Source organism: Ptychodera flava, chromosome 11 (assembly GCF_041260155.1).
Source record: "Ptychodera flava strain L36383 chromosome 11, AS_Pfla_20210202, whole genome shotgun sequence".
Classification (NCBI taxonomy): domain Eukaryota; kingdom Metazoa; phylum Hemichordata; class Enteropneusta; family Ptychoderidae; genus Ptychodera; species Ptychodera flava.
Genome location: NC_091938.1, coordinates 10495323 through 10522125, shown reverse-complemented (window position 1 = coordinate 10522125; position 26803 = coordinate 10495323). Strand labels below are relative to the sequence as shown.

General features: G+C 39.6%; 1 protein-coding gene across 20 annotated transcripts in view; it reads left to right on the top strand.

Moving 5' to 3' along the window:
* The window catches only part of LOC139143493 (neuropeptide S receptor-like), a 215979-nt gene that overhangs the window by 153918 nt on the left and 35258 nt on the right, over positions 1-26803 (top strand). Inside the window, exon 1 of one of the 20 annotated variants that reach the window (XM_070713880.1) lies at positions 12819-12922. The exons of 14 other annotated variants lie outside the window; for them this stretch is intronic. The gene's annotated coding sequence lies outside the window, so the exon portion shown is untranslated. Of the gene's footprint in view, positions 1-12818; positions 13226-14146; positions 14213-18674; positions 18719-26803 lie in introns of those variants that run through there. 5 more of the 20 variants (XM_070713867.1, XM_070713871.1, XM_070713882.1 and 2 more) reach the window with 5 other exon arrangements.

Genomic DNA, 26803 nt, shown 5'->3' with positions numbered 1-26803 from the left:
TCTCGTGGGGGAACCCGGCAGATAATTGTGTTCGCCAAAGATATATTGGAAAAGCAGAACAACAAATGTACGAATATGATTAGCTGACGTGCATGTAAATAGAAGCAGTCAGTCTGTTTCTGCTAAGAATATTCACACCGTTTCTTACTATCGCTGGACTCTATGTGATAGCACCCTGACTAGACATATTTAGTGTCTGAATCCCGTTTAAAAGGGTGACAAAAGCAATAGTGCGTTTAACATCACGTCCTACGACACTTTAAAGAAATCGAGATATTAAAGTCGAAATTAATACTATTAATAAAATACGCGGAAGCTTTTTCACAATGCTACAGTCATTGATAATTCTCGAGGGACACTGCAAAGTCAGCGCAGACGATGAAATTGATTTCCCCGATGGAATGATGACTTTTTTATGTCGTTGCGGTACAGAGAACTGACTCATAAATAGTAAATGTATAGATTGACGCGACCGTCTGCCACAAGGAATCTTAAAATAATAGGACTGTAGGTCAGTGCCTCGCTAATCGACGAACGGCAGAATTATCTAAAGGTCGGACGGCTGGCTATAACTTGAAATGGCAGTATGGCCAACGGACAACGAACAGATGAAGTGATGTGTGGCGGTCATCGAGCATGGAGTAACTATGAGTGATTGCAAATTGTAAACGAACAGGTCACCTTACAACATTTGATCGTCAACTCGGCGAAAAAGTTGAAAACGTAGAACAAGATAAAGGAACAAAGGAACAAGAAAGTCTGTTATAGCCTGACGCTAGTCTGTCACGTGGTGTGTGAAAGTTTATTACCTTTGGTTGGTAGAAGGTAGCAGTAAAAACGTTGATGCCATACAGCGTCTAAAAGTCTAGATCGCAGGTGAGAAAATTAATGTACGTTTTCATCTTGAGTCATTTATTTTATAACTTTTCAGCTTACCATCACTATTTATAAAAAATGATAATTTGTCTTGAACGTTTAGTGTTCTTATGGATGTTGGATAATTTCATCTGTATATATGGTGGACAAAAGATAACTTATAAGGTGATAAGGGATGTGATGGCGAAAGACAATCTACTATGTCGATTTCAGCCAGTCGTAAGGAAGGCAACCTCATACGAAAGTTATTCAATTGCCAATCGTCATGACCTAACTTCTAGACTGGCGTCGTTCTCTGGTGACGATTAATTTTCACAAGCTATGTAATTCCAAGTTTTGGTATTGCTGATATGATTAAAAACGAAATCGTCAAGAACACCTGCTTACTGCTCTATTTCGTTGACATTCACGGTTACAGTCGGAGTCTCATATTCAGTCATGAGTGGATTTCAGCTCTTGACCCCAGCAGTGACCTTTTCGTGGTATCTGAAACCTGTGACCCGAAAGAAGCATATTTAACCGCCGCTGTTTTTGCTAGTCGCTTATATGCTAATCAAAAGTGATATGTTTGCGACAAGCACCGGTAAAATTTATTTCCTTCAGGTGAATACGAATATTTTGCATTGTGAATGTATTATTTTATAATGTTGATGACGTGCAGTTAACCATTTCGTACTACATACACATGAACATGTGGGAATTACAAAATGTCGTAATTCTATATTCGACGCGACTGAAGTAATTTCCAGAAGAGTTAGCAAAGCTAATAAATTAGACTTGACTTATGATAACCATTTTCGTGTTCAATTCAGTGAATAATTCAGTCAATATTGTTCCATTTTACTCCACAACTGTCAGACTTGATGACTGTCTCTCCTATGACCCAAATTGCCTTGTGCATGTAATTAGACCCCCCACTTATCCAGAAACGGTGTTACAGAAAGTGGATAAAAGGTCATGGGATGCCCCATAAGATGTATTTAAATTTTTATTCATATCTGTAAAGCCATTTCCCAGAGGAGTGGCGCGGTTGGTCACAGAAATACATCGGTGATAATCCTTCTGCTTTTCGGAATGACGTCAGCTATGTGATTCTTGGATGTGATATTTTTGGGGAGAAAGATTACTTCTCTTTCATAATTGAAGATTCAAATCTTCTAGGAGCATTAGAAGTATTTAAGGTCAGCCATCGTTTAGTCGCTTCTGACCCCCCTGAGGTATATGATAGAGTACGACATTTATTGGAATCTTAGCTCGCTCCCCGAGCAGAAGAATCAGTCGATACCGTATGAGATTGAGATAAGACCAACGCCTTCCCTTTCCTTGGGCGGTTTGTTTATTTTTATACACAGCACAATCGGAACGCATCACGTTCGTAATATTCCCGCAATCTCTTTACCAAGATTTTTTCTAGCAATTACTCCGCATGTCATGATCGATGGATGTATTTCGAAAGCGCCACGACTCAGCCACATTGCCCTCCGCTCACCTCTAGATTGCCCTATTTCCCCGAAACAAATAGCAAATAAGTCAGCTACCAATATTGTAATACACTCGTACATGGAAATTGGTAATTCCGACTCGTGACTTGTGATTTAAATATCTCTGTGCAAGATGGTACCCAACTATCCACTCAAGGTAAGTCGTCCTGGCGGCAAATAGCTCTTTGGATTTGTTGTTTGATTGTACTGTCCGACTGTCAGGTCACCGTTAGAACCTCCAGAATATTCCAACTTTATAATTAGCCATTCCTAAGCTGTTCAGGAAGCAATGTAATTTTAGTGAGCGTTATCATCACTGTTCTAAAATAGAAGTCACGATTGGCTCACGACAGTGGCCACCAGAAGAGTACGGCCAAGTAACCATGCTGATATCCGTGTCTTCTGAATTACCCCATTCCCTGCCCGGCTTGACAAGTTACCCGGGTTCCCGTTAATTGCGCGCAAAAGACACCCTGTTCACGCAAACACAACACCCAGCATTATCAACATTATATGCCATTTCCCCTCCTTAAGAGAAGAATCTGTTTGAAACCTGAAACTTGTCTTCGAAGTTTATAATGTTGGTCCACGTTGTGGGAGTAAGAGCGACTCATTAGTAACTCATTTTGTTACTTTCGCGGATCACGTGACGGTGAATCGTGACTTTACGCTATTCCCACAACCTTGTGTGGTTAATGTTTCATTGCGATATTAATGTCCCTTTACATTGGTATTCGCCATATCATTCGACAGGTTTTAATATAACGTGATAGATACGTATTTTATACACTTAATAAACTTCTCAGCGTCTGATCTTGCCCGCATTATATTTCTTGAAGATTCGACGGAACGATCGATGGACAGTCCCTATACTACTTTGATCCGAACGTGAGTAAAAACTCACTTTGTGAAAAAGGCGATCAAAGTACCTTACCGGGTGACCCGCTCGTCATCGCGAGCTCGACATTTGCAACCGTGATCTTCTTCAACACAAAACTTAATTTTGAGTAAACACTTCTGCTTGAATTCTACCACTTAAAAACTAACCACTGTTGATTGACCAATCAGAGTGCTCAATTCAGGGTGTTTTATTTACTCGTAAAGCCCTGGTCACCAAATTCCAGAAACGAATGACAGCGCCATAGTAAAGTACTGTCCAATCAAAAGTGAACATGTCATATTCTGTAGACATTTGGTACGTTTTAAAATTCAAATTTGGTAACACAGTGGAAACCAGCTGCAACACAAAATCTGCTGTGCCCTAGGGCATTTATAGGATGTTCCATTACATTGTGGAAGGCTATTTCACAAATAAACGTTTTAATTCATATCCTACACATGTTACATTGACAAAGGGGACGGTTGACGTAAACACATTGAAAACGAAAATGTATCATTTAGGGGCGATAGTTTTTAAGTCGGATAAAACCCTCGTACTCGGGCTCTTCTGGTATATAAAGTCCAACCCTACGATAAAATGTCTCGGCCTGCGGCCTCGACATTTTATCGTTGGGTTGGACTTTATATACCAGAAGAGCCCTCGTACTCGGGCTTTATCCTATCACTAAATTGGCGAAGAATAATTCACTTTAAGATAGATGGAATGGAAAAAATGAACATTTAGCAAGACTACTTTTATACTTAATCTGTTTTGACAAAGCGAGAAAGCGCTAACAGGGAAATTATTTTACGGCTTGGTGAATGACTCACGCATTTAAGAAATCGCCATATCGAATATCATCTTCTGTAGTGTTGTGGTGAACAGATTGCAGTCTCTTTTAAAGAATTCTATCACATGAGTTAATGTAACGCTGAAGGGTATGAAAGCTACGTGCATGTGATATTGTCTCGACATGTCTCCTAATTAGCTATCTCGTCCTCTAAAATAACGAGCAATAGCTGCCATAATGAACGTTAGTCTTTGTTATCAGAGGAATTGGCAGATTTTTTGAATAACGTTGACAATTTGACGGATATGCAGAGTATGACGATTCATAGTATGATTTCACTTGACACTTTTGTGACTAGAGTATAAACACATTTTCATGCCGTCTGGCTGACAGTGTTCGTGCGTTCATTCCATGCGGAGAAGTGCATCAAGAACGAGCAGAGTAAACGTTATTGAGAGACTACGCACTTTAAAATTGTTTGTATCAATCGATTTTTAGAGCATCAAGATTTCGCAAAGAGAAGACTGTAACGGCCGGTATTGAAAGTTTTAACACGCCAAGAGGAAATGAAACACCGCAACACCTTCGTTGATATTTTGCGCTCGGAAAGCGCACTTTCAATTTTCTATTCAGCCAAGCGGGGAGGGTTTTGGGGGACTTAATAAATGGAGCGTGTTTGAGGAAATTTGATTTATTGCAGTCCATTTAGCAGAAAACATACAGCAGGAAGACGCTCATTGTACGTGAATAACGGTTCATAGTGACAGCCGAATCAGACAAGTGGGCGTTACGTGACAGGATCGATCGTTTGTGCAAATTGCGCGTTCAATACTAAGGTACCTTGTTATGTGGGTTTGAAGTCATTGGTACCGACGAACGCTTTTCTCAGAAGTGCATGCATAGGGCGGCTCTATGATCGACGACAAGGCTTCCGACACGCGCGCACTTGCACAGTGAGCGATTTCCGTATTTCAGAAAACCTGTAACTTTTCTATCGACGCTGACAGGGAGAAGACTGTCACGTCACTAGATTTCCTTCGGTTAACTTAATGAAAAGAGACGTGTTTATATTTTAGAGGTCCCCAAAGGGCGCGGACACGTCTTGACCTGGCATCTGCTTGAGAGAAATATACTGTCAAAGCGACTCACGCTGCCAGAGTTGTAAAAATGTTTCATTAAAATCGTAAAAGTCGCTAAAGTATTATATATATTTTACTCAGTTGCCAAAGATTGCAGAGCATAACAATGGTAAAAGTTCATGCTTACATCTGTACTATACATCCGAGTGTGATCGAACAGATAGTTTAACGAATTCACGTTCTGTGTCATGCCAGGTACCCGTCGCACATGAACTTTAAGGCATTGTATGGACAAACGCAAACGCACAGTAACAGGTGCGCTTTGTGTTTGCGCACGCTTTCTGATAAATGTCACGGTAAGTATTTTAGAAGATATTCAAGCATAAAATACGAGACCAATTGCGGTTTTAATTTACTCTAAGTCCGCCAGAGGAGTCGCGTTCGCCTCCCAATACACCTTGTCTTTCGTCGAGGGAGTTCAAGGTGATCTTCGCAACGTCTCCGCTGTAATTGATTAACATCGGGCACACTTTACATGATAGACCGTATTGCTTTACGGGCTGTCACTTGAGCTGAGCCGATTTACAATCACATCCAAAGCCCTCGCGGTCGAAGATCACCGTCAAACAGGCTGATTCAATACTCGAAATTCATATTGCGTGAGACAGGCGCTAAATGACACCGTGTATACTACCGCACGAAAATATAGATTGTAATGCCGTATATCAGCGTTACATGGTGGGACAATTTCTGAAGGCGCCAGATGGCTTAAATTTACCATGTTCAATTATCTATTTTCACTTCAAAATTGAAATTAGATATTTCCGATGTCGCGATATGCATAATTTGTTTCCACCTGTGTGGCGAGAATTGGCAAGCTCTCGACATGGGAGTTAGACTGACCTTAATAGAGAGGAAGGGTTTGAAAAGTTTGTCAAGTTTTGTCGAGTAAGCCTCGTATTGCGATATGTTTTCAGAACATAAGCAACCAGCGTTGGCATAATTCAATCCGGGGCCTTTGTCGGTTTCCTAAGAAAAAGAAAGCTGTACAGCTTGCAAAAAATTAATTATTTAAGGGAGAACACCTTTCTATCGTACATAATTGGAACTCGCCAGAACACCTGTGTGATCTCAGGGACGTAAACCTGTCGGCAATTTATAATCTACATTTAAAATTTCCTCATTAGGAAACCTCTGAAGTTTTGCTACCTTCTTGGGCTCGAGTTTCAACCCTCAGAAATAGAACATTAATAACAGTGTCCTCTATGGATTTATATAATTCTTCTTATGGTTGCGCCATATCTTACTGTAAATTTTCGAATTTTCGGAATTACTGCTCATTTCGTTTTTCTTCAGCGTTTTCATTTCATTTTGGCGGAGACTGCCCATATTGCTTTTGTACACAGCTCAGAAACTTTGAGAAAATACATAAAGAATGTCGTCATTCGAGTAATATGTTCTTTGCCTTATTACGAGGCCATATCATACGAGAGTGGTGTACTGTGCACCGACAAGAGTGGTATTTCAGTCACCGTGTGTGCATATTAGGATGAATAACTTTGTTCAGTTTAGTCCTCCGTGTTCTTAATTCAGTTTTATTCGGCGGGTTGATTTCGCATGCACTCAGCAATTCAGTGTAGATGAGCTGTTCATCATCAGCAAGTAACGTGTGTATGCCTAGATATCTTTGCACTACACCATAGTGGACAAGCATAATGGCATCAGCAAGTAACCTGTGTATGCCTAGATATCTTTGCACTACACCATAGTGGACTAGCATAATGGCATAATTGGCCTTTGGCGTCAATAGGCACAATCTTTTGTACAGATAGTGTTAATTTTGCGATATTGTTTATTTTCACTGGAAAATATTTATTCTGAATAAATCACGATATTCGGTGTAACAGTAGGACCAGAACACCGCTGTTATGCGCGTTTTGATCAGAATCAGATGTGATGTGCGCAGTCGCAATAAAGTCATATCCCTCTTCCACAAAAGCGGATCTTTTAAGTAAGGTACTGCGACAACGACTTCTGTTCTCAAGGTGAGATAAAAATCACAACAACAGAGAAGAGTGTTCTTTCCGGGATCAGGGAAACACACAATGGTTCAAAAGAGATACATTTACACTCGCCAACCCCACACGCTTACTCTCGCTCTCTTTATCCGTTGAAGGAATGCTTTGGGCATAGCAACTTTGTTTCGATGGCAACCTCACCTGCTGACGTCACTCACACGTGATGACACTGTGCGCGAGATTCTTCGAGTTTATTCATCGTGCTTCATGAATCTACGGACATTACCGTTGAAATCATTGTTCAGTCTTAAAACTGCCCGGAGGGATTGCGAACGAAGAATTAGACATCCTGCTCTGCAATCATGGGCAACGGCGTCATCATTTCTAGAAATGATCAACACTTCGCATGTGGCATGTGCTGTTGACAGCAAAATCCAAGGAGAAGATATTTATGGGTCAATGTTGTTGGCTTGTTTTCATATCTGAAATCCAGTGTTTCTATCAAGGCATTTTCTCATCTCGGAAAAATAATCCAGTACGTGGAAGGCTGTAAAAAATCCCCGCATACATCAATTGGTTTTACCGATCATTTATAGAAGGTTGAGTTATTGCTTGGCTATCACTGGGGATTTTTGGTATCCGAAAACCATTCTAAATTATATCAGTATGTTGAATATTGTAAGCCAATATACACATATATATCCTTGCCAGTCACGTGATACTCTTCAGTATAACAGTGTTATCTCTGCTTAGGTTTAAAACGATGTGATATAAACGTAATTATGTTTTATCTCCTGAACGAACCAATAAATAAGAAGGAATAATTCGACGCATGTCAATCTTATCTGCGATTGGTTAAAAACAATACCATGGAAAGTAATGAAAATCAACCGCTCCATCTAAGTATTTCAATCAATTGATGGCCCTCAACTGTCAGTTGTTCTCATCGCTGAAAAATGCAGGAAGCCAATGAGCACGTTTTTAGATAACTATATGCAAATTTTCATTAGTGACATGTCGTATATGAACATCTAAAAACTGATGGTTTGATTGAAATGTGGTGAGTAATAACTCTACTGCGTGGCAATACTACGCTTTTCATTACGATTTGAACTGTTTAAGGGTAAACTTAATTGCATAGTGACAAAATATGAAAGACATCCAAAATTTCACTTTTCTCGGTCTCATTTCATTCCTTGCTAAGTCTCATGCAGTTCTAAGTAAATTAAAATCGTCATTGTTAACTATTAGCTTGGCTACAAATATTGTTAAGGTAGCGGACTACAGTGGTCATCAACCTCACAGACCTGCACATAAATGCCACTGCAAAATCATAATTTTTCTTGAAACATTCACAAAAGACTTGATACGAAAAGCCATTTTGAAAAATGCCTTTGTCAAAACGAGGCATCATACTAGACTCTAAGAAAAAATGGTTGATTATTTAATTTTCTTTCCTCAAAATATAACCGGGAAAAAATTGCTGACTCAGTAGTTTTTATGTGCCTTCAAGTGGTCAGCAACCAACGTGTTTCTTCATATATCCCTAAAGAAATATTTAAAGGTACGTTTTAAATCTACTCACGTTTTTAAATGCTTGAATTTGTTATAAAAGCACTATGTGGCGCATAAAATCAGCGGGCACAATATATTTTTATGCCAAGTAAATCAAAGAGTAGAATCGGACCAATTTTCCCGCCATACTTTTTATCGACACACGGCTACCTACAACGTATAGATCTAGAAAGAAAGTGATACTATTTATATTTTGCAATTCATCCGCCTCCACAAGTGCAAATGATACTTTTTCGCCTCGTGCAGTTATCCTAAACCTGGTACGTGTACATGTGTATCAGAAACGGGCTAGTCGCACTGTTGGTGCTCTCTCTCTCTCTCTCTCTCCCCGCCTCAATAACTTGCACTAAGCGTCAACTAAAAAATGCACTCTCTCCGAAACATGCCGATGTAATCCGACACACGTACAGGTGTTGTTGATTTACAAACTTTGCCAACGCGAGAGAGTTCTTGTCCAAATGAATGACGCAAATCGCTGTACATGTCCACCACGTATCAGGAAGCAACTTGACAAAAACAAGCTCAACTGTTCGCTCATTTTACCAGCATTATCCGCATTAATTTGAAATCAAAGGGGAGTTCTTCAGGTTCAGGTTTGTGTGTGCATACTTCTTACTTCTGACACTAAAGCGATTATTTCTCCCATTTACAACGCCGCCGGGACACCATCTCCAAATTGGACGGCCTTGGAAATTAATGAACCTGTTTGCGCGGCGATGTCCGTTTCACTGAATGATAAATCGCGCGAGACTTTGGAAATATTTCACTCAGCAGTCAGAAAGTCAGAAAGAACGTGAGTTTTTATTTCGAATCTCCATGGCAACAGTTTTTCACAAGAACGAGCGGCGATCGATTAAATACTGCCTTTTGTCTTCAGCAGATAAGTTGACAATTGACAATGGTATCGCCAAATATCCTATCGTTCATTAATCGATTTTTCTCAATTTCTGCCTTCTTCAAGGATGCAACATTTACGACTCGAATAAGGTAGAAATCGCCTCTTGGTCAGATATTTGCACTCTTTACAATGCTCTTTTGCTTTACCACTTGTGTTGTTTCGTTTAAAAGTAACTGACAATCAAAAGTTATCACCGGCTTATTTTTATGACAATTAAAAAAATATATTTTTCCCCAGGGCGCTGCCACAGGGATGGAGCCATTTTGAATTACGCGTGACTGGTGACGCAGATATGACCTAAATGTGGCTATACACTGTTTCAGCCCTCGTGGATATGCAATAGCTTGTGTAAAGTACAGCATATGACGCAACAGACGAGAGTATTTACTCAATATAACCACCATAAAACATTATTCTTGTTATTTTGTATTACTAGATAAAATACCATATTTTGGGTTTTTTTTCTTTGAAGAATGGTCAACGAAACCTGTGTCCTTATCCTGCTTACAATCAGAAAATGTAAAGAAACCAGGACGCACCTGACGGAAACTGGACCCAATCTTCATTATGAAAACGATGGTGTTTTATTAGGGGGCCTACAGTTTTTGAATAACTATGACCTCTAGGATTATTGTGATTTGCAAAACTGTCCGTTGTTGGTCGAATTGTCTTCGGTCTTGCGGGAAGGGGTGGCATAGCTGATGACAGCTATTACAAACTGAAATGACGCTTATTTACTAAACTGCAAACATGGCTGTATGGTGTAGTAGGGTTACATATGATAATGGCTCTTTGCGTCAATGATAACTTTAAAAAGACAAACACCGAATTCATTCGTGATTTAATTTTAAAATTTAATCTTTTCTGGTGAGAGATAATTCGCAAAAACCAGCTTCCTTTTCCCACAGTGTAATCTCCTATTTCTGAAAAAATGACCCTTTCCCGCCACATCCGGTACAACAGTTCAGCATCTGATGGCAGTCCTCGGTACCACTTAGTGGTACGGATCAGCGGTCAGAGCAAGTGATCGTCACATCGCATTACAGCCGTGAAAAGATAATTACGAATATTCCAATTTATCGTTTTGATAACCCTAAGCGATTTGTCATAACCCATTAATGGTGAAATCTTCACTTCTTCATTAATTCATTAAAATCCAGTCTTAAAGATTACATAAGAGACGTATTTGTTGATCTGTAAAAGGTCAGAACCCGAAATTCCCATTCGACGACGGGCCAATATCCCACCTTCACAGATTCGATTGATGTGTTCCACTGTGTCGGGTGAAATAGGTAGCAGATGGCCTCAAACTAATAAGTACTAAGGTACTCGACTGAAGTGTCTCGGTGAAATTCAAGATGTTTACTGGAGCGATTTGTAATATTTAAACTTAACACATCTGCTAATCTCTAGGGGCAATCAGTAATCTGTTCACGCAACGAACCGAGTCACTCGGGTCTATCTATCCGTCCGCCGGATGTTTCCGTCACCGTCGAACAACGGCCGGTTACAACCGGGAGTAACCCTCAGCTTTTCTCAGCAACCAATGCGCAAGTAAGACGTTTTAAAAATCCATTGCATAAGATAAGCGGGTTTCCCTCTCAAAGTTTGTGCCCCAATCGCACTTTGATCATCTCAGCATTCAACTCTTCACGACTTTGCAAAGCGTGAGCCCTTAATTATTATTCAATAAAGAACCCAGTTTATTGGCAAGGAGTTGCCTTTTTAAGAGCAATATAAACTCAAACGTTGTGTTAATATGTTGAACTTTGTAATCCAAACGCAAATAAGACAAACATGCCTAGCGAAGTATGTGACATGTAACGAGTTACAGTGATGTCCACTCTTAGCAGAATTTGAACAACACCTATCTTTTCAAAAATTGTGTAACCTTGGCTTTGAAAAAACAAAACTTACAGCAGTCCGGAGAGTAAATGTGTTCAGGGTCAGAAAGAAATAAGAAATAAAACAGGAATATATTCTTGAAGACTGCAAGTTAAAGACATTTTTAAAGACAGGCACAGAAAGAGGCAGGGATAGACAAGTGGTAGAAAAAAGAGCAACTCGAAATGGAAATTGAGAGAGAGAGAGAGAGAGAGAGAGAGAGAGAGAGAGAGAGAGAGAGAGAGAGAGAGGGAGAGAGAGAGAGAGAGAGAGAGAGAGAGAGAGAGAGAGAGAGAGAGAGAGAGAGTCAGACAGACAGTATTTTCGAATGTAAAAAAAGCTTTGTCGTTTTCCAGAGGGAATTGACATTCTCAATATCAACAGATATTGGCCTATCTGAATGAAACATTGTATTCACTCCCTGTAGACCTCCAAATGAAAGTGATATGTAATTCATAAGAGAGAAAATATTAATGATGTTCCCGGCCTGAGAAGACAGACGTCATTTGGAATGGTTTATTTCTTTGTTCATCAAACAGGGTGTAATATTCATTGAGAGGCTGTTTATCATCAACCGCCATCATTTGCAGATAACACCCGTTACGTCTACTGGCATTTTGTAATGCCGGCGCCTTCAAATATTTTAATTACCCATGAAAACAACTCATTACGTCATCGCCACGATGCGCTACTCGGTTTCAGTGAGATCGTCTTAGTGACATTCCGATAGCCACACACATGGGCAGAATTGCCAATAGGTTTGGACTCTAAAACGCAGACAACTTTTTTGTGCATGCACTAACATAAAAATCGTGCAATAGCAGCCCTGTAGCAATGACCACGCCGTGAACAATTACATCTGAAGCTGGTTAGTCGTCAACATCTCTCGCGTAGAGAATACCCTGAGAGCATATATCGGCCATTGTGGCTTGACAAAAAAGTGCGCATGTTGCGCGAAATTAAGGCAGATTTCACGGGTGTTAAACGGCTTTCACGGCTTTGTGCGCGATTCGAAGGCCATGCCGTCAGAATACTTGACTGAAGCTAACGAGGCACCATCATTCGTAAGCAAAGAGGATGGTCTCATGACTTGTGGCATTTTGAACAAGGAAGAGGAATATCTTCCAGTTCTATCACATAAAATTAGTCAGTAATTTTAAAAACGGGTGCTTGTTGAAATTTTCATCGGAAGTCACATTCAAGATCGTTCGCACTACCTTTGTATCTTTCATAAAAGGTAAAAAATGTCGAATTTTCAGATTAGCCGTGACTATATAGACTTAGTAGGCACCCCCACGTTGTAATGGTAGCGTCCATACGCATGTACACTTTTTCACACGTCGACGACGTGAGTGGTATCGGGTTAGTACGGAGAGAATGGTTGTGGCACGAAAATAGGAAGAGTTTTTCCCCAAAGTCCGACAGAGAGCTGACGACCAAGGTGAGTTATGTCGACGAAAGGAAGACCATAACTTGCTTATATTTCCGGCTTCGTATTACAGAAAAAAAGAAAGCTAATTTCGCGACTGGATAATTAGACAGGACGATACCTTACATGTGGTATTTGCCGAGTGCAGTGAAAGCTACCTTGTGATGGGAAAAGATTGACAGTTTTGTCAACATCGCCAGGCAGGTGAAATCACTGTGAGACAAGAAAAGGTGGTAAACATGTAACAGCTGCCCCCTGGATGATAACTTCAAAACTGAATATAGGCTGCAGCCGGTATCATGATATCACTCAACTGTGCGATTTGCATTTCAATACTCCATAAAGACGGGGCTTTGATCCCCCAGAGTTGATACACCATAAAGCTACGCGATATCGGTAGTTTCATCAAAGTTGTTTTATTGCGAAGAAAAATAACCTTATCAAAATACATTTTAGCTTGTCGTGTAATGCACCAAAAATGTCACCGTTTAACTCGCGTTTAAACCTTTTCATATCGAGACCTTTTCTCTCTCTTTATTTTGGAACAAAAATGGAAGCGTAACCTACTCTACATGTATTACATTGTGGAAGCGTTATAATGATAATAATTGCTCATTCGCCGCATCCATCATTAGTCCAGAATCGTAAAATATAGCATTTGGTCTGAACCATAGAGGATAATTGATTCAATCTTCCTCTCAGGAACATCTGTCAATATAATGTGTTAGGCATAAGAGACTACTACAGTCTAAGACTTTTAAACTTCGCGAAAACCTGACTGAGATTCAACGGAGGTTTATCAAAATTCGCTGTCTTCAACACTTTATGGGTATTTACGCAGTCTTTTGATCGCTGAAGAAAGTACTCTCGTCTCACGCAATATTTTTAACATTATTGCCAAGGTAACGCATTTATATCGCATATTATGTTGTATATGTCTCTTGTCACAGTTTTTATTCATTATTTTTGAAAAGTACTTCAGATTCAATTAAGATTGATGTGTTTTTGAGCAGCTTCGGCTTTCGAGTCGTTTTCGCCCATTCCTTAACGTTTGTATAGACTATCTATTAGAGAAGGGCATTTAGAGAATTCATAAAACCACCAGTCGTCATTTTCACCTGTCCGTGTAAAAAATCGCTTACTGGTCTAATATTCATGTTGTTCTGAAATATCATGCCCCAGCTCGGATACAACTAAAAGCTATAAAATGCTGGCGCGTCGTGCCGCCACGAGCATTACGAAGATGGTTAAGGACGCACGCGATTTGCTGATAATGGTGTTTTAGTGTATCTAATAACGGGTGTAAGTACTTTTCTCTCTCTTCTTCAACTCTTGTGTCGGCGATTTTCTGTGATAATTTACATTTGGAAACCACGTATTCAAATTAAAAAGAAGCCCGAAGCATGTACTCACTTTGTTATAACAAAAATTGATTTTGACCAAGTGATAAAGGCGAAATCTCCTAATCTGTTACATAAGACAAAAGTATGGACATGAAAGGTGTCAACTTACGATTTCCTATTTGATTGCATGGTATGTAATATGGGCATTGATTAGAAACAAAATTGTCATTTTCTCCAACTTTAAAGATATGTCTCGAGCATGCTATGTCAACATGATGTTAAATTAATGTCTGACTTTCAAATGCATACTTACTAGCCATATGGTACCAGTCGTTCATGGTCACTGTGTGCACCATGCTCATTAGTGCTGGCGGTCGGAAGGAATCACCAAATGTTGGGTGTGTGCTATGTACAAACACAAATCAACAGCATAACTGCTCATGCTGTTACCTACAATATGAGAAGCTGCTGCTCGACTGTGTACTACTCAGAGAGATGTCATAACATTATCTTCAAAAAGTCAGAACTCGTTTCCCTGTTTCGAACTCTGAATTTCGCAAATGGGTTGCTTATCAAAGTTGTCGCTTAAAAGCGATTTGGTAGCTATTATGACATCGCTTTTATGACCATAGTGGTCGTTCACCGTATTTACGGGTTTCTTTCAGCTTGACCAAAACAGCCAGTTTACAAAATGTATCATTGTTATATATAGTCAAGTCTACCGTCATGTCAACCGAGCAGGTGAAATCACTACGTGACATACTGCAAGTGCTGATTTTCATTACCAAGGCTTGATATTTCTTAGAACAAAAAACGGAGGCTGCACTCAGTCTGATAGATGGATCCCCAAACCGACCGACCAATTAACGTAACCGATATTACTCGACAGTATAGTATTTTACGGAAATTGCTGAAAACATAATAGCCACTCGATTCTGAAACCCAATCTTTCCTTGCTTCAAACCGACGTCATGAGGAGAGAGTGGAAACATGATGTTCACACAGGATTCCTGCTCTCAATAACGGCGTTCTTTCCACTTTCTTGCTTGTCAATAATACTTTGAGTTGAAGTCTCCCGGTTCATAACTCGTTACGCGGACCGAGTTACCAACTGCAGATCTTGTTTAGAACCATCTACCTCTCTCTTCCCATAGCGTTGGCTTGAAGACATGGTGCTTCTAGGCTGTTTTCACCATCATGCAGATGTATTATTTGCCGACCAACTAACCCCTAAACTGCGTATCATATTGAGCATGAGCAAGAAACTGCTGAATAACCAGGTGAATTGTGCCTACTGCGTAAATAATTATGTGTCTCAAAGGTTGAGTATGAACGCACGCACGCACTCAAGCAAACAAGAATGATAGAGTGAGCGAGTAAGTATAAGTAAGAAAGTTAGCAAGTAAGTAAGTAAGTAAGTAAGTAAGTATAAGTGAGTTAGTGAGTAAGTAAGTAGTAAGTAAGTAGTAAGTAAGTAAGTAGCTAAGTAAGTAAGAAAGTAGGTAGGTAAGTAGGTAGGTAAGTAAGTAAATAGGTAAGTTAGTCAGTCAGTCAGTCAGTAGCCAGTAAGTAAGGGAGCGAGTCTTTCGGAAATGTTAACACATCGGTCGGTCAGACATTCGTCATAAAAAAAAGTAGTTGTAATTTTGCTTGAGAGAACCACGAGAGAGTGTAATCCAAACTCCCCCTTAGCGAATTTCTTTTATGAACGATGGTTGTTTATTCATACGTTGTTTCAATACATTGACACTACCAAAGTGAAAAAGTCACTTTTTCGGCCGGTGATAAGAATTCATTATCTCCTCCAAAACTATAGATATATGGGCATAAATCTCGAAAATATATCCTTTACTGGCAATCCTTTGGGCAAATTCTTCTATTTTTACATATATATCTTAGAGGAATATAATCAATCACGTTTTTTCATCATTTTATGCCTGTGTCTTTCGGATAAATCATAAATGTACGCCCTTTGACTCCACATGCAATCACGGACATATGTACAGAGAAACTTAACACTTTGGCAGCGGTAGATAGAGGCAGTCGAAGAAATATCATGAATAAAATACACCACAAGAGCATCGAATTTCTCATGATATTTGATTCAATCACATAAAAGTGTTTCTACATAACTACACTCAGAATCTCATGCAACATGCGCAGAGAGAGAGAGAGAGAGAGAGAGAGAGAGAGAGAGAGAGAGAGAGAGAGAGAGAGAGAGAGAGAGAGAGAGAGAGAGAGAGAGAGAGAGAGAGAGAGAGAGAGAGAGAGAGAGAGAGAGAGAGAGAGACAGACAGACAGACAGACAGACAGAGAGACAGAGAAATTGAGAGAGACAGAGAGAGAGAGAGACAGACAGACAGACAGACAGACAGAAACAGAGACAGAGAAATTGAGAGAGACAGAGACAGAAAGAATTGTTTTTACTACAGGTTTACATTTTTAAACACGTCTTTACTCGACGTTAAGACATAGATTTATTGTGTTAGACTGATTGAACAAACTCATCCATAAAACTTATTCGAAAATTTGTTCTAAACGATCTCAAGAGGCTTTACTACTGTTTCCAGATCACAGTTGTTAATATTCATGGCCTGGGACAAGTATGTAGCTTAAATATCTATTTTAACTATCCTCGCTGGAAATCTGTCGACTAGTCATGCGGTCTTAGTTCGCACTGTGGCTGAGATCATAGTATAGCCAACGACAGGCTGTGGATAACGGGTACGAAGTAATAAACTTCTCTATCAAATTAATGGTTGAGATAATGGTACAGGTTGACTGAAATATCCAAAAAGATGAGAGTGCTTTTTATTCAGATAATTATATTATTGCAAATACATTTGTGAGAATAACCCACTGTCAATGAGGTTTTCATGAAAACTTTCAATGGAATAAACGTCTGATGAAATGTATAATTTTATTTATGTTGCATTCGTCTCTATACACGGAAGCAGAACTGTTACTTTTAACAACACGCCATGAATGTAGCCAGGTTTGCAAGCAGCTTTACTTCGGTTTATCCTGAAAGAGGTTGACCCATTAGCCGTCCAAAATTGATAGGAACAGCTGTTTGCGTTAGAACGCCTTTTAATACCATTGTTAAAACACCTAATTATAGATAATTACCTACGTTGAGGTAGCATGCGCCTTGAAAGTGAACTGAAAGACAGACTTTTGCTCAAACTTTGCTCAGGGAATCTTGCTGCCATTCTTTGTTCAAAATCAAGAATAAAAAATCGGGGTTCCACAGTGCAAAATTTGATACTAGAGAAACAAATTTCCCCAGATTTACTGATATATGAAATTCAAAATGGCCGTATTCCCTGTATTAACTTTATGGAGAAAAATAAACCTTTCGATTGTCGAAAAACTAATCTAAAGACAGTAAATTATTTTCTTACACATAGAGCTTTAAAAATGAAACCACAAAATAATTAAAGAATTGTAAAAGTCTGTCGCCGACTGGCATTCTACCTTAACTGCACAGAAAAGTGGCTGATTTTCACAGAAACTCCAAATCTCTAAATGAAAGGTGCAATGTTTGAAGTGTTAAAGAGAAAAAAACTTAAGTGCGTTTGAAAAAGTTACATTCAGATAGTTCATTTCTAATACTTAAACTGTTGCCCCAACTTTCCTGCAGACAATTTTTAATCTTCCCCTTTCAAAATCAAGAATAAAAATCAGGGGGTCAGCGTGCAAAATGTAGTACAAGAGAAACAAATTACCTAGTATTTACGATCTTAGAAATTCAAAATGGCCGCCATCCCTGTGCTCCGAACTATATGGAGAAAATTAAAATCTGCGATTTTCACAAAAAATAAACCGTTGAAAACTTTAGTTTACTCCATGAGTTTCAAAATAGCCTTCACATGAACTGTGACAAACCAAGTATGTACTGCAAAAGTTTGAGAGTCCGAATATATGCCCCAGGTGCATTCTAGCTTAAAGGTATACAGTCACCTGTAGTCTAAATATGCCCATATATGGTCAAAAGGGCGTTCCTTGTATTCAAAATGCCCATGTGAGGGCGCTGTTTTTAAAAAGCGGCCACCCGCTTAAAATCTGTGATTGGTTAGATTTTCTCTTTCCCTGGTAACTGTGGCAAAATTGGAACAGGTGACAGTATACCTTTAAGTCGTACATGTGTAATCGGTTGTTACTGTTTAACAAGTTCGTTTATAGGTTCACTTTCCTATTGAGAATATTGTCAACATATTAACATACTTGATTGGATAATATGCAATCGAACCTCTCCATTTGTGGCGGCTGTCAAGTGTATTCGTGCTAATTTATGCGTTGATTTGACACGGTATGTCATCTGTATGACAATGTACGTGTTGCTATTACAAAGCCTGGTCAGTATCGTATAAATTACGCTTCAAAGTTACATAACATTTCTGCGATAATTGAATCGTTCTGCGTAGATTCATCGGCTTTGAGAAGAACACTTTGACGACCAAAGGTAAATGTATTATTCACATTTTCTGGACTGGTTCCTCCCCACATGCTATCATCTTTTCGTTAACGTTTAGCTAATATGTACGGAAAGATGTTACCCACTGCGACGGCGGTTGATATTTATACCCGATTAGATCGTTAGCAACAATGTAAATGTATTCATCCCCTGGGGCTACGCCCGATAAGTTGCTGCATGATGAGGTTGTTGTCGATTCCTACAGTCAAACAGAATAAACAAGAAGGCAATTGGTAGCCAATTACTTAAACGTTGATGGTGCACTTTTCACTTTACGAATTCACAAAGACTTTAAATACACTTCGCATTAACCCACTAGAGGGTCGCCTGGTCGGTTTTTATGGTTTCCCATCGGCCCTGCTCAGTCGCTATTTGGTTTTAAAATTGCACTGCCTCTGTCAGACTGAACACATTTTGCCCATGGGCATGAGTCTGTCGGTTTGCTCAATACGTCATTGCACGAGCATGGTGTGTCGAATCAGATCTCTCGCTATTTGATGGCTTGGCCAAAGCCCCTCCGTGGCCAGTCTAACTTTAACACAGCACTTCCACCGTGTGTTCGTTTTCTCAATTGTGAAAAGTCATCTTACACTTCAGGAATATGGTTTATGATATCGACAACACAGGGTATAGGAAGGTAACAAAGATGACTTATTGCAGGTCGCGTCAACTGTTAGTTAGCGCTAGTGGTACATTAAATTACATGACACATTATGCTGTGAACCATTCATTGTCACTGATGCCAAGTATTCGGACTGAAGTTGTTTTTTTAAAGCATGGTTTTTAACCCCATCTCTAGTTTTACTGACACAACCATTTTCCATCAACATTAACAGCGTATTTCTCCTCTTACCAAAGAACAGTATTGCTGGCGACGATCTTCTTCAACATATAACACCAAGACTGAACAAGTGTGGCTTTGTAAATGGATCACATCATTGCCATTAAACGCAATGGGTTAAATGCCAAGCCTGAGAACTCAAATTTTTCAACACAGGACGTAAAAATAATCTACCTGCATAATGCATTTGATTTCTATATCTCGCTCAATATATTTTCCTTCCCATACATAATTAACCATTCACTGCTTCCAGTTCTGGCAAAACGTGCGCATAGCTTTACCAGTCGCCTTGCATTTCATGCAAAATATTCCCGTCTTAAACATGAACGTCGATCCAGTGCAGAAGAAAATCTGTTTACCGCCATTAATGCGTTAGGCATATGCCATAGTCGATGTAGCTGTGACTGAACTTGTCAGGTATATGTGTGGAATTCCTTTATAGTATTATCGTATTTGAAAAACAAATTCGCTTTGTTAGTCGCACACTAATTACGTAATCATTGTTGATGGTTTGAAAAGGAATTTAATGCGCGCGCCTTTAAATTGCCGTGCTTAGGCTGCGTTCACATAAATGTTGGGGGGGGGAGCTAGAGGAATCGCGATTGAAATCTCGTTTTATTTTCAGATCCCCCTCCATACCCTTAAACAATTTTCAAGTCCCAATCTATATGACTATATTTTTCAAGCTCCCCAAAATAATCATATAGCCGGCCGCATACTTATTAGGAATACTTGCAGAGAAAAACTAAACATGTATTGCGCAGTACTGCTCAGGAAACTACCTCTTATCAGCAGTTTGTAGAGCCGTATTCTCAAGGCAAATTGATTCACTTTTAAATGCATCAGTTAACTGTTTGGATTTAACAGTCAAAGCCAACTTGAGTTAATCCAACTCTGGCTAGCTCAATCGCACCAGCTGAAGATCACACACAATGACAATCACGAGAGAGTATGCAAATTGTGAAATCTTACCTACATTTTGCCAAATTGTAAAAACTGTGACCCGCCAAAAATGTTTTGTTTTTGTTTTTATTTCAAAGGTACAAGACATACACAACTTAGATGCTACTCAAATGTGTTTACAAAACTGATAATACAGGAAGGTTAGAGTATTCCATCAAATAAACATTCTAATCTCAGAAACTTTTGGTGTAATAATGGCAAATTTGGTAAACAATAATCATTCCATTTAGTGATTTAGTCACAAAATTTTTTCAGGTAAATTAGAGTCTTTACTGTTCAAACTTTGACTTTTGTGTACGACAAGATGTGAAAATTTCATTCACTGCATGAACTTGAAATGAATTGTTTGATATATTGATATTAAGTGGTTTTCATGAAAAACGGTGACTTCTCATCGTACATTTGTAGAAAATAAAGCATGGTGACCCCATCTTTTTTCTCTTATATGTGATTATTCTCCTATGCCAGAATTCAAAAATCCCTGATAATTGTTAAGTTTCCTGCACGGTCCTCCTTGTGTTGCTCTCTGGCCTGATCTTGTGTACAAGACTTAAATCATCATCTACATCAGAGTCAGAGCTATCAATGTCACTGCCGGTATGCAGTGACAGTGACACTGCCTGTAGGCAGTAGCAGTGCAGTAGCTGTATTAACTTTGATAATTTTGACAATATTTTGTTCAGTTTATACAGCTACGTTCTGCTCTACTCTCTACAGCATGTAGAGCTGTCCAGAATTCAGGTTGCCAACACAGCCTTTATACGTGTACCATGCATTTGTATCATTGACAAATGAACTTCAGTCTCGGCTAATTCAGTTATCACCAATATTTATATCTACAGGCTTTGTTGACAAACTGAATATTTTGTGTTTCAGCATGTTGTAGAGAGACAGCAAGAAATTTTATTTGGTACATGGCATCGAAATATTGAAAAAATATCAACAGTTGCAGCTTCTGCTTCGTTACAAGGCAAACTTGTTGTTTTTGCATTCATACGTTTTTAGATTTTTTTGAGATGAAAATCATAAAATGGGACAAATTAATTATTACTAGCGTTAAAACCATTGGATAAAATCAAAATGTTGGGAACCAAAATATTTTCAGTCCCCTGTAGGCAGAGAAAAACCTTCAAGTCCCTCCTCTACTGCTCCAAGAGTCGACCCCCCTGTATTTCTCAAGTCCCCCACCATTTTTTATGTTAAAGCAGTCTTAAGCCAAGGTAGTATATGTAAACGAGACAGATTAGAGTGCCATTTCAGTCTCCTGTCCGTCAAATTTGTCGATATACCATTCCCACCAACTGTCATGCCAACCCGTGCCTTTATCATGTTATTATACATCGAGACTTTGGTTTCATGAAATATTAATGGCGCCTCTTTCAGTTCGTCGTCAAATCTCACGTCAAGATTCATGCATGTTCCCCCCGTAAGTTTTTGCTGGTCTGGCGGGATTGCACATTTTCCGCGGGGGAATTCCATTATCCCACTAACAACGGAGTGGCTTCAATAATTAATAGGCTCTGTAGGGATGCAGATTTAAGCTAGCATCTCAGTCAGACGTTGATACTGTGTCGACTCAAGCATTGCCAATTATGTTAAGTGCATCCCGTGTCAAGATTACAAGGTTATGAGGGTCTCTCTCATTCCCATTTTAGTATCTCAGAGAAAAGTTTGCGGTTAAAGCATAATAATGTGGCATTGTAATGTTTGGACAGATTTATCTTAGCTTTCGATAATACAATGTAGAATTTTTTTATCGTTACTCATTAAACTCCATCAGCAGACAGCTGGCAATATTGTTTGATCTCGACGATATCATTCTTCGTAGAAGCAGCGCGTTTCGATGAAACGCGAAACATGCAGCGCGGTGATATCGTTTGGCACATGGCCTCTTATCAGAGCTTTTTTCAGCTGTTGAAGAACTTATTTCGTTTAAGGCGAAGCATGTATCACACACGCGTATTATGCAGGGACAATACAAATTGTTGAAAGCATGAGTGAAGGAGAGGTGCTTTTATTCACGGATATCACATCCCGTGCTCATATTCAGCAGTAGTTGCTACTTCCGCTCCGATGTTGTCAAAAGATGGATCTTTGAAAACGGTGAAAGGGAATCATCTCTGATGGCAATGTCAAAGGTCACGACTGTGCTTTGATCGGTGTAAACCGTAGCATAAGCGCCACAGCTATACAAATGTCGAAATTAATGTATTCACGTGGGTGAACGATCCTGCAGATTAAGTTACAGTCCCCACATTAACCTTCCACTTGTTCATCACAATGATGTTTCAGAGACACCGCACGACGGAGGGAGGAAACACGGATTTAATCACTGTGAACTAATCCTTTCGTCGATGGCGTGCCTCTTGATGTAAAGGGTGGTGAGCACACTATTTCGCGGCGAATAAGAATACCATGCCCGACGTTTCTCTGAATTCGCGTTGATTTGACATCTATTAAAGGATCATTGAAACTCCATGGCTGTCGCTGATATGCCGTGGGATCATGTAACCAGTAAAGAAAAAAACTACGATGGATAGGAAAACGGTGGTAGCTAATATTACATATTTGCGGCCGAGGCTGCGAACTTTTCTCCATAATGATATACAAATGACTACGGTTTTGTAAAAATAACAATAACAATACATTGAATAGATTTCTGTCGAGGGAGCAAACCTGATACGTTTAGGGAGCAAACCTGATACGTTTAACATGAATCAAAGATCCTATGTGACCCATAGCCTGTGCCCTTTCGATCGGGCAGGTCGATTATAGTTCTGGTTCTTGTGCGGGTGGATTTGCACTTGGCTTTAGCAACTTGATGGGTTGTACTTTCTCTGTGGACATTTTCATCGGTTAAGGACTTATCCTGGCGGTAAAATATCCAACGGGAATCTAGTTACTCGACGGCGTTAAGGGATGAACCATTTAGTCTCGGGGGAGGTGGATCATAATGAGACATTGCAGAAATTTGTTTTTTCATCGCTCCACTACGTACACTGTGGAGTTAGCGGAGCAATCCATGTATAATTTTCCCGAGCTTTCCACACTGATAGTCAATATCTGAAATTCTTTCTTTGCAAACGGAGGAAGGCTACATTTTTAAGATATTTCATATGCAAATATTTCCCGAATTTCGACTATCCTTCGCCAGATCTAACGGTTCATGCCTATTTTCGAATCAAATGGTGTCGATTAGTGCGGTTTGTTAACATGGAAGCCATATCACATCTAATTCATGATTCCGACTCGCATATTGGATCCTGTGACATACTTAAACAGCGAGGTTTCTGAAATTACGTTTCTCTATGTGACTGTCTCAACTTGTACAATACACTTTTGACCATCATTTGACAGTCTTTTTTAACAATTAGTAAGTTTTTCAAGGCTTTAGGTGTCGACGAAAAATGTTTATCGTCCCGTTTTTTGCATTATTTATATTTTGCGATGCAACAGAAAATCATAGAACCTTTCAATCTGGCGCATATCAAGAAATTTCACTCGACTCACGTACATGTACGAGCCTGAAAATGCGGATTCCCAAGTTCATTAACATTCAGGGCGATATGCTTTCCAGCATTCGGAAAAACATTCAAAATTAATGCCAATGGGACTGCATTCATGAGGTTTGAGATTGCGCGGGAAAGATACTTCCCCCTTGCGACAAAACAGTCGAACCGTTCAGAACTATACCTGAATGACGTCATCTCTTCATTCTGAATTGCTTTCAAGGTCAGGTCCAAGGTTGTGTGAATGTCCGCATCCTGATAATGCGTCCCGCGATTCTCTTAATAGCCGCATTATCAGCGGGCAATAGGACTATAATCGTAAAATGAATCTGTCAGTCAGATTGCCACCAAGTGACTGAGTTCCATTTGTTTTACTTTTGTTGGAACGTTCCCAATGGAGCACATACGACTGCCTCCGGGTAATCCATTGGATATACCACGCTGATGATGAGGTCTACATATTTTTTTTTCAGTTTTAGACTGGTGTTTCTTTTACCACATCAAAATTAAGTAGGATTCTAACAGTGCCGGTGACCTTATGATGCCCTGGCTTCCACCGAGGAAGGGATGTTTGAACTTTGAGTCAATACGGCTAACTCCGTCTCACTCAACCCTTGCTTTACAAATGGTGATTGATCAGTCGGGAGGGGGGTAAACTCTGAATGCACGAAACCGCAGTCAATTTGTGTCTGCGCGACAGTCCAGTAGAGTCGCGCTTTTGAAAAATGGGAGTAAATGTTTGTGTTAGGAAGAAACGGTTGTCATGATCAATGCTTCATTTTTTTTCTAGATTGCCGCGAAAGCCATCGCTCATTTGCCTGGTCTAACATGTTATTGGCGTCATGTTGTTGCCGGAACAGAGTGACATTGTGGCAAAAATTACCACGCATGAGTATACATGTTCTACAGAAAGTGATATTTGTTCAATCATGTTAGTTAACGTGGGTCAAAAAGTGGATATGGCCACTGCTTACTCGTTAGAGGCTTGGGATACCTACAGCTTCTAAATGATTTGTTTTCTGAATCTAGTCCGGTATAGGTGTATCTAAGAAACGGTCAATACTGCAATAATGTACGGGTAGATTTTATTCCAAATTTGCCAAAAAGGCTATTGTTTTTAGTTCACAGCACGCGAAACTGGCGGATTTGCAGATATTCTACATACAGAGCTTTGTAGTTGACCTATAAGCCTTACATTGACCCCTAAATGTGTATGAGTTTGGATGACGTCACCGTTGGGATTCGCTTTTGATAGCAGGAAGATAACAAAGTTGACGGAATTTTCCCCCTTCGCAGTTTGTTTTGAAATTGATGTCGTAGAAAGTCTAGCCCCGCGGTCCACATGATTAGATATCGGATATCCAAAGGCGGGGAGTGGGTGTTGAGTTATATCTGTGGAGTCTCCTTCTTTGTTGGTATGTGGTAAACCGTGTTCGTCGATACATCACAGCTCCCTGGGTATACGTAGCCATCTAATTGCAATTGTGATCAATAAGGGCCCACAGAAGAGGCAATTCCTAGAAAACACGCGTACGTTCACAGTTCTTTTTGCTGTGTTCACACTCGAAGAATATTTTTGTAGTCTATTTTGCACAAACGTTAGAAGTTGGAGACCATTTTGTTGGTCGGAAACTTGAAGCGCACTTGAAACCCATATAGACTGATAAAGTTAAAGAAACTGGTACATTATTTCAGGTGTCACCAAGGGAAAAAATCCCAGGTGACAAGCTTCCGGTCGCGCCAACAAAGTATAAAGCATGGCCTTATGGGTATTAGGACGGTCATTGTCTTTTATAGGTCTGGTGAAACAACCATGGTGAAAATTGACAGAAATACCATTGATGGTCTATAAAACAGTTCTCTTCATTTCTGTTCGGACCCTCAAATTTTCACAATACTATTGTAGTCTGATACTCAAGTTGTGTGGGTTCATTTTGAAATCTGTGGAATGATAATTTTTTTTTTGCGAAAATTGAAAATTTGCTTTTACCTTTAAAGTAAACATAGCGGTAAATTTTAGGTATTATGTTTTTGTTATCCAGAAATTTGCACCTTGACCCTGATTTTATGCTTGATTGTGAAAGAGAAAGGTTTAAAGTTTCCTGAAGAAAAGTTTGAATTGATAAATCGACGCATTTATTGTGTGCTTCCAGCCGGAACGGTTTACTAAAGAAATCAAATTTACCGGGTAAAAGGATGAGAATACTGTACTACGTTTGCACAATAACGCTGTAAAGTATAAACGGCGACAAGGAACTCCCGTGGTTGTCCAAGGCCTTCTAATATAAGCGTTTCGGTGGTGTAATTATCGAGTCAAGCCGAAGCTGAACATGTGTGAGAGTGGGCCCATCTCAGTTTTCATGTCGGCACGTTTTTGTAAGGATGACTAATGACTATGAAGAGGTATAAGCGCCTCTAGGCGTGTGGATTTGCCAAAAGCATATCATTTCACGTCGATGGTGTTTCTCATCTTCACACCAAATGTGTCGAACATGTCGAAGTTACAGTCACGACGAGAACTATCATGTAACCGTTCGGCGGATCGGGTAACCTAGCCCACAGCTGCCGTTCCTCGTACCTCTACAATTTACCTTTTCCCTTTTTCCAGGATCGAAGTAGTGTGATCTCGAAGGAGACGCTACCCTTTTCAAAATGCCATCATCGTTGATTCAAAGTTATGTAAACATTCAGAAGTTATAATAATAGGATTTCCATTGGAATGTTGCTCACAACTGGATTATTCATATGAAATATAAAACT